The following is a 6,567-nucleotide window of genomic DNA, read 5'->3' on the forward strand; positions in this document are numbered from 1 at the left end:
ATTTAGTTTTGCTTGGTTGTCAATTTATTATTATAAATCTAAATATAATGTCTTCCAACAAAAAAAATTAAAATTACTCCCCACGTAAAATGTCATGTTATTATTATTATTATTATTATTATTATTATTATTATTATTATTATTATTATTATTATTATTATTATTATTTTGTTTTTTTTTTTTGGCAAATAAAAGATTTTATTATTTACCAAATCGAAAAACAATCCCACTGAAGGAGCAAATCAAGTGAAAGAAGCATGAGTGTGGAACAAGGGCTCACCTTTGAGGAAGGGTATCCCAAACCCACTCTTCATGTGCAACACAAGGAGCGCCAACAGCACAAAAACAAACATCCAAAACAAACAGAGTCAAAAAGATTGTTGCTTAGAACATCAACTAAGCAGTCAAACAACTAAGATATCTACAAAAGGAGCTATCATGTACAACCATTAGATGAAGACTAAGTAATCTAGCCCTCACATCAGCTTGAACTCGGAGACTGAGCTGCAAAGGTAATCTTGCAAAACCATCCCAAATGGCTTCATTCCGAGACCTCCAAATGTAGTAAATAGTGGAAGAAAAAATAGCACACAAAGCATTTCGCTGTAGAGTATTACCTTTGAGCTTCCTGAAATCCATGCGATGAAAAGGTTTAAAACGAACTCCTGACCAACTGTTGATCTGCTGTAGGCATTGCTGACTGAATGCACATTCAAAAAATAGATGAGTATTGGATTCAAACCGAACGCCAGAGAGGACAGAGATCATTATCAATCACACCAATGTGGAATAATTTATCTTTCGTTTCGAGCTTTTGGAAAGCAGCCATCCAGCAAATAAAGCGAGTCTTTGGAATTGAAAGTCTATTCCAAATGGAATAGTGATCCTTACAAATGAGAATCTACACAAGCCATGTAAGTAGCATGTATGGAATAGTGATCCTTACAAATCTAAGGTAAGAGTTGATCTTTCACAGCACAGATTTTTTCAATGTCCAACTAATTGTGATAGGTGCATTGAAGATCTCCCAACGACCTCCCTTAGTATAGACACCATGAACCCATTTAACCCACAAGGACTCCCTCAAATGAGAAATATGCCAAGCTATTTTCCCCATAGCGACAACATTCCAAGCTTGAAGGTTCCGAATTCCCAATCCACTAGCTTTTTTAGGTTTACAAACAGCATCCCAATTGACGTGACCAGGCTTGTGAGAGTCATGAATACCAAACCATAAAAGGGAGCGGCAGATGGAATTAACAATATGAATAACATGACGAAGAAGGATAAACTTCTAACACCAATAAGTTTATTATTATTATTATTATTATTATTATTATTATTATTATTATTATTATTATTATTATTATTATATTTTGCACCATAACTATTATACAATTAGTGATAAAAAAAATTTCTAAACTATTATCTATGCTAACTAATTTTTTTAAATTCATACTTCATCGGTTTCTTTTTAAATGTCTCATTTGCTTTTTATATGTTTGTCAATGCACTAATTTAATACTTAATTGTTATAATTGTGTATAATTAAAAATTATAAAAACTAAATATTAATAAATCTTATGTTGAGACAAATCAAACAAGATCTTATTGACTATGTTTTAATGCATATATTAAGAATAAAATACAAATTAATGATGATTGAAGAATAGTGAACCCAAAAACAAATGGGGCATTTCAGGTATCTAAAAAGAATCGGAGGGAGTAGAATATTACATTTAAGGTATCTAAAAAGCCTAAATAGCATTTCATTCATTTTTTTTCAATTTTTTTATACAAGCTCATCAATTTCTATCAATTGAAAAATTATTGTTTATTTCAACTTCTTAAATAGATATGTTATTGAAAATTGGTTGGAAATATTTGATATAACCAAAATGTTTACAATATATGGCTAAATAGTAAATCGAATACAATCGTATGTATATAATACATTTAGCCTGACATCTTAATTCTTTTATAAAGACTAAGGTAAATGTCAATTTAATAATTTAGATTATATTTTTTTAATAAGTTATACTCCCTCCGAATCAATTTATTTGTCTCATTTCCTTATTTGGCAAAGTCTTTTTAGTTGTCCCATTTCTATTTTTATCAATCTTTTTTTACCTAAATATCCTTAGTTCACACAAGTAATTACGAATATACCTCCATATACTTTATTTATCCAACTACCCTTTACTACTTACCCTTCACTACTTACCCTTTACTACTTACCCTTTTTAATGGACCCCACATCATCCTTAATAACCGTGCCCAAGCAAATGAGACATCTAAATTGATTCGAAGGGAGTATAATATTTAGTAAGCATTTTAATTTTACAAAATTTAGAAAATAAGTTCAATTCAGTAAAAGATACCTAAATTCCCTATGGTCCAAGCTAAACCATCCACCATTTGTTTGGAACTTTATGTAATAGGGTAGTATCGAATGACTAGCTAGTGATCTATGCATCCTTTACAGCAATTTTGGCCTAACTTGCTGCTCTTTGTACACAGAAAATCCAAATCCCAAGAGTTAATTTACTTTCTAATTCTAGTTTAATTATCAGAAAATCTTTACGTGTAAATATAAACTCCATACTGAAAGTATAGAGTAATTAGATTCCATGGGCACCAAATATCAAACAGTGGCAACATTATTGATATATAGTAAAGCTTACGGACAAATTAAATAACTTTTTTGTAGTGTTTTTTATTGGTGGAACCCGAAGCCATTAGTCCTTCGAACTGTATGGTTAACTCTAGTTCGTGATCTTAGTCGAAAAAGAACCATATTCGGCTAAATCAATCGAGAGCTAACCGATTCAGCTCAAATGATCAATAGGTGGCAATCCCGACATTTGTAAGAAGCTCATGCTCAAGGACTAAGAAATAAAGCAAATTGCCTCTCCTTTGATTCAAACTCAAAACTTCATAGAAAGAAGATCTCCTCATAACCAACGAATATGGCAATTTTGCTAAAAATTAAGTTTGTCCCGATTAAAAATAATAACAAGTAATATTTTTCTAGTAAAATAATAATTTCTGTTCTCACCTACTTTTACCTTTTTCCTAACTTACCATATAATTAAAAAATAAAACAAATTTGCTTGATTTTATTATATGATAATGATTAATGAATGATTCAAAGATAAGATAATTATCGGATACTCCTTATTTAAGTGGAGATCACCCAACATGAACGTTGTCGTTTTCTTCTTTTTTCAATTATTTTAATGTTAGTTATGTAAATGCCATATTGCCATTGCCAATTTAATGACCCAATTTTTATAATTCGCCACCCTTTTCATTTTTTCGCCACCCCCTAGTAAATTACCATATTGCCCTTGGTTTTTGAAAAAATTACATTTATGCCATTAAACCTAAAATTTTCTATATAAACCACACTCAAACTAAAAATTCTCTCACTACAACTAAAAACCAACATACAAAAGCAAAATTTGGGAGCAAAAATTAAGTTCAATCCGAGATTTATCAATCGAGGTAAGTTATTTTTAATTAAATTTAATCATCAAAAAAAAAAAAAAAATAGAAGTCGCCCAGATCTGGGCGACTCCAATTTTTTTATTTTTTTTATTTTTTATTTTTTCCGTATGTATTTTGTTAATTTTATTATTATTAATTTAATTATTATTATTATTGTATTGTTATTTTTGTTAATATTAAATATATGTTAATGTTATTATTATTAATTTTATTATTATTATTGTGATTATTAATTTTGTATTATTAAATATATGTTAATGTTGTTATCATTAATTTTATTATTATTATTGTTATTGTTATTTTTATTTATTATTAAATATATGTTTATGTTTTGTTTTATAAATTATTAGTTTAAATTTGTATGTTGTAATGTTTATTTATTTATTTTTTAGTAAGTGTATATATATGTTATTTATATTTTACGGAAAAAAAAAAAGAAAATGAGTCGCCCAGATCTGGGCGGCTGAACCCCGGTTCAGTCGCCTAATTTTAGGCGGCTGAACCGGGGTCCAGCCGCCCGGATCTGGGCGACTCATTTTCTTTTTTTTTTTTTTAATTTTTTGTATATTTTGGAGTAATAAATTTAAAAATTGAAATTTTTTTAAAAAAAACTGATTATTATGTATATATATATATATATATATATATATATATATATATATATATATATATATATATATATATATATATATATATATATATATATATATATATATATATATATATATATATATATATATATATATATATATATATATATATATATATATATATATATATATATATATATATATTATTTTTTCCTTATATTTAGGATAAATATATTTAAAGTTTGAAATTTAAAAAAAAAACTGATTTTTATTAATAAATTTATATATTTTTTTTAATAAAATGTTAATATTGTAAATAATTTATTTATTTATTTATTTTAAATTTGTTTTTTTTTTCCGTTTATTTAGGAATAATAATTTTAAATTTTGAAATATAAAAAAAAAACATGATTATTATTAATAATTTTATATATTTTTTTTAATAAAATGTTAATATTGTACTTAATTTTGGAAAAAAAAAGGTGATTATTATTAATAATTTTTTTGATTTTTTTTAAAAAAAAGGTGATTATTATTATAAATATAATTTTTTTTTATGTTATTACTGTTATTGTGATAGTTAATAATAATTTAATTTTTTGTTGTTATATAATTGTTTATGTTTGTATTATTAATTAATTATTTTGTTTTTTATGTTATTTTTTTCCATATTTTATTTATGATTATTATGTTTTTAGAAATATTATTATTTATAATATTGAATGAAACCGTAAAAAATTGTAGAAAATGGCTGGTAATCAAGGAAAAGGAAAGGGTTTTTTTAGGCAATTGTTGAGAGGTAATAGTTCTAGGCCTACCTTACTTAGAGGGGACCCGCATGAGAGGGGGTCACGGGTTCTGCTAGGAGGGCTAGGCAGGAAGAGGCGGCCAGACACAGTGAGGCCCAAAGGTCGAGTACGCTGAACCAAGTGCGTACTCATTTTGATGACCAGGCTGATAGCCTCCAGAGTAGTTGGGGGGTTTATAGTGATGATGATAATGATGCTGATGATGTTCAGTTCCAAGCTCCTGAGCCTGCCCCATTGGACTGGACTATAGTTCATGGCCCCGACGGCAGATTTGCCCTTGGCGGCCCGAGTTCTTCCGCCGCATCTGAGCGTGCAGGAGGAAGTTTTGTTGATAATGAGCCGCCACGGGGCAGGCCCTCACAGTCCACTAACACGGACTGGTTAGTGACATCACCCCAGCCCGGGGGGCCGACAGATACGCGACTGATCCCTAGCTATGGCGGGCACATAGCTAAACTTATTTATGACGGCTCCGAGCGTACGCCTCCGATTCTGGAGTGCCGTTTTAGGAAGAGACCGGTGGAGTCCATCATCGGACTGAGGGATATGTCCGATGAGCTAGTCGATTTTCTACCTTCCACTTCCCTCGGTCGACTACCGGTCATTATGCACCAGCACATCGACTCTGCTTTGATATCGGCGTTCGTCGAGAGGTGGCAGCCGGATACGAACACCTTTCACATGCCCTAGGGAGAGATGACGATTATGTTGCACGACGTGCAACGCATATTGGGCATTTCTATTGATGGTTCTCTGCCGGCTGAGCCTTCGGAGGCGGAGTGGGAGGTTGGTATCACCAATCTGGTCGGCGAGCCTCTGTCTGAGCTTCGACGTAAAGGTTCATTCACCAGCGGATGCATAAGCGTTGCTGAACTGATGCGACTGTGTCATAGGTCGCAGGCCTTGGATACCCAGACCACAGCGTACTACATGGCTGTCATCGGCTCTACCTTGTTGGCGGATAAGACCAGGACTGGCATGCGACCTCACCCGATAGTTGTCGTCAACGACGATGAACAGGACGTGGCCTGGGGTGCGGTGACCTTGGCGTTCTTGTACAGGCAGCTCGGAATGGCATCTAGGGCTGGTTGCAAGACCATTGCTGGATGCCTCAACCAAGGGGTTCCATCTACTTTTCCTGAATAACTGCCCTTGTTGATTTTTCTTGCCGCCGCACAACTTGTCCACCATGTTCTCAACATCGTTGCCAATATGCCAGGTGCATAACAAATGACGTACATCTATATTAAACAAAACAGTGAACGTAATTAAGACATTATCAATAGATATAACCACAATAATGAACTCACAAAGCGTTTTTACCTGGGAAGACGTCACGAATAGCTGCAGATAAACCTTCGTCACGATCGGTTACAATGACGCTAGGAGTCTGAGCAGTGCCGAAAATATCTCTCAATCCCTGCAGCACCCACGAGTACGACACAGCCGCCTCATCTCGCTTCAAACAAAACGCAACAAAGAAGTTGTGATTTGTTGGCGTCATTCCGATCACTTCACATAGTGGCCACTTTGGTTTGTTCGTTTTGTACGTTGTATCTATCAGCACAACATACGGCCACGTACGTATCATTTGGATTGAAGTAGGATTTGCAATTAAAAGTCTGCTCAAGTGCCCGTCATTATCCAACTCTGTCCAG

The sequence above is a fragment of the Amaranthus tricolor genome, chromosome 3 (genome assembly GCF_026212465.1).
Source record: "Amaranthus tricolor cultivar Red isolate AtriRed21 chromosome 3, ASM2621246v1, whole genome shotgun sequence".
Lineage (NCBI taxonomy): Eukaryota > Viridiplantae > Streptophyta > Magnoliopsida > Caryophyllales > Amaranthaceae > Amaranthus > Amaranthus tricolor.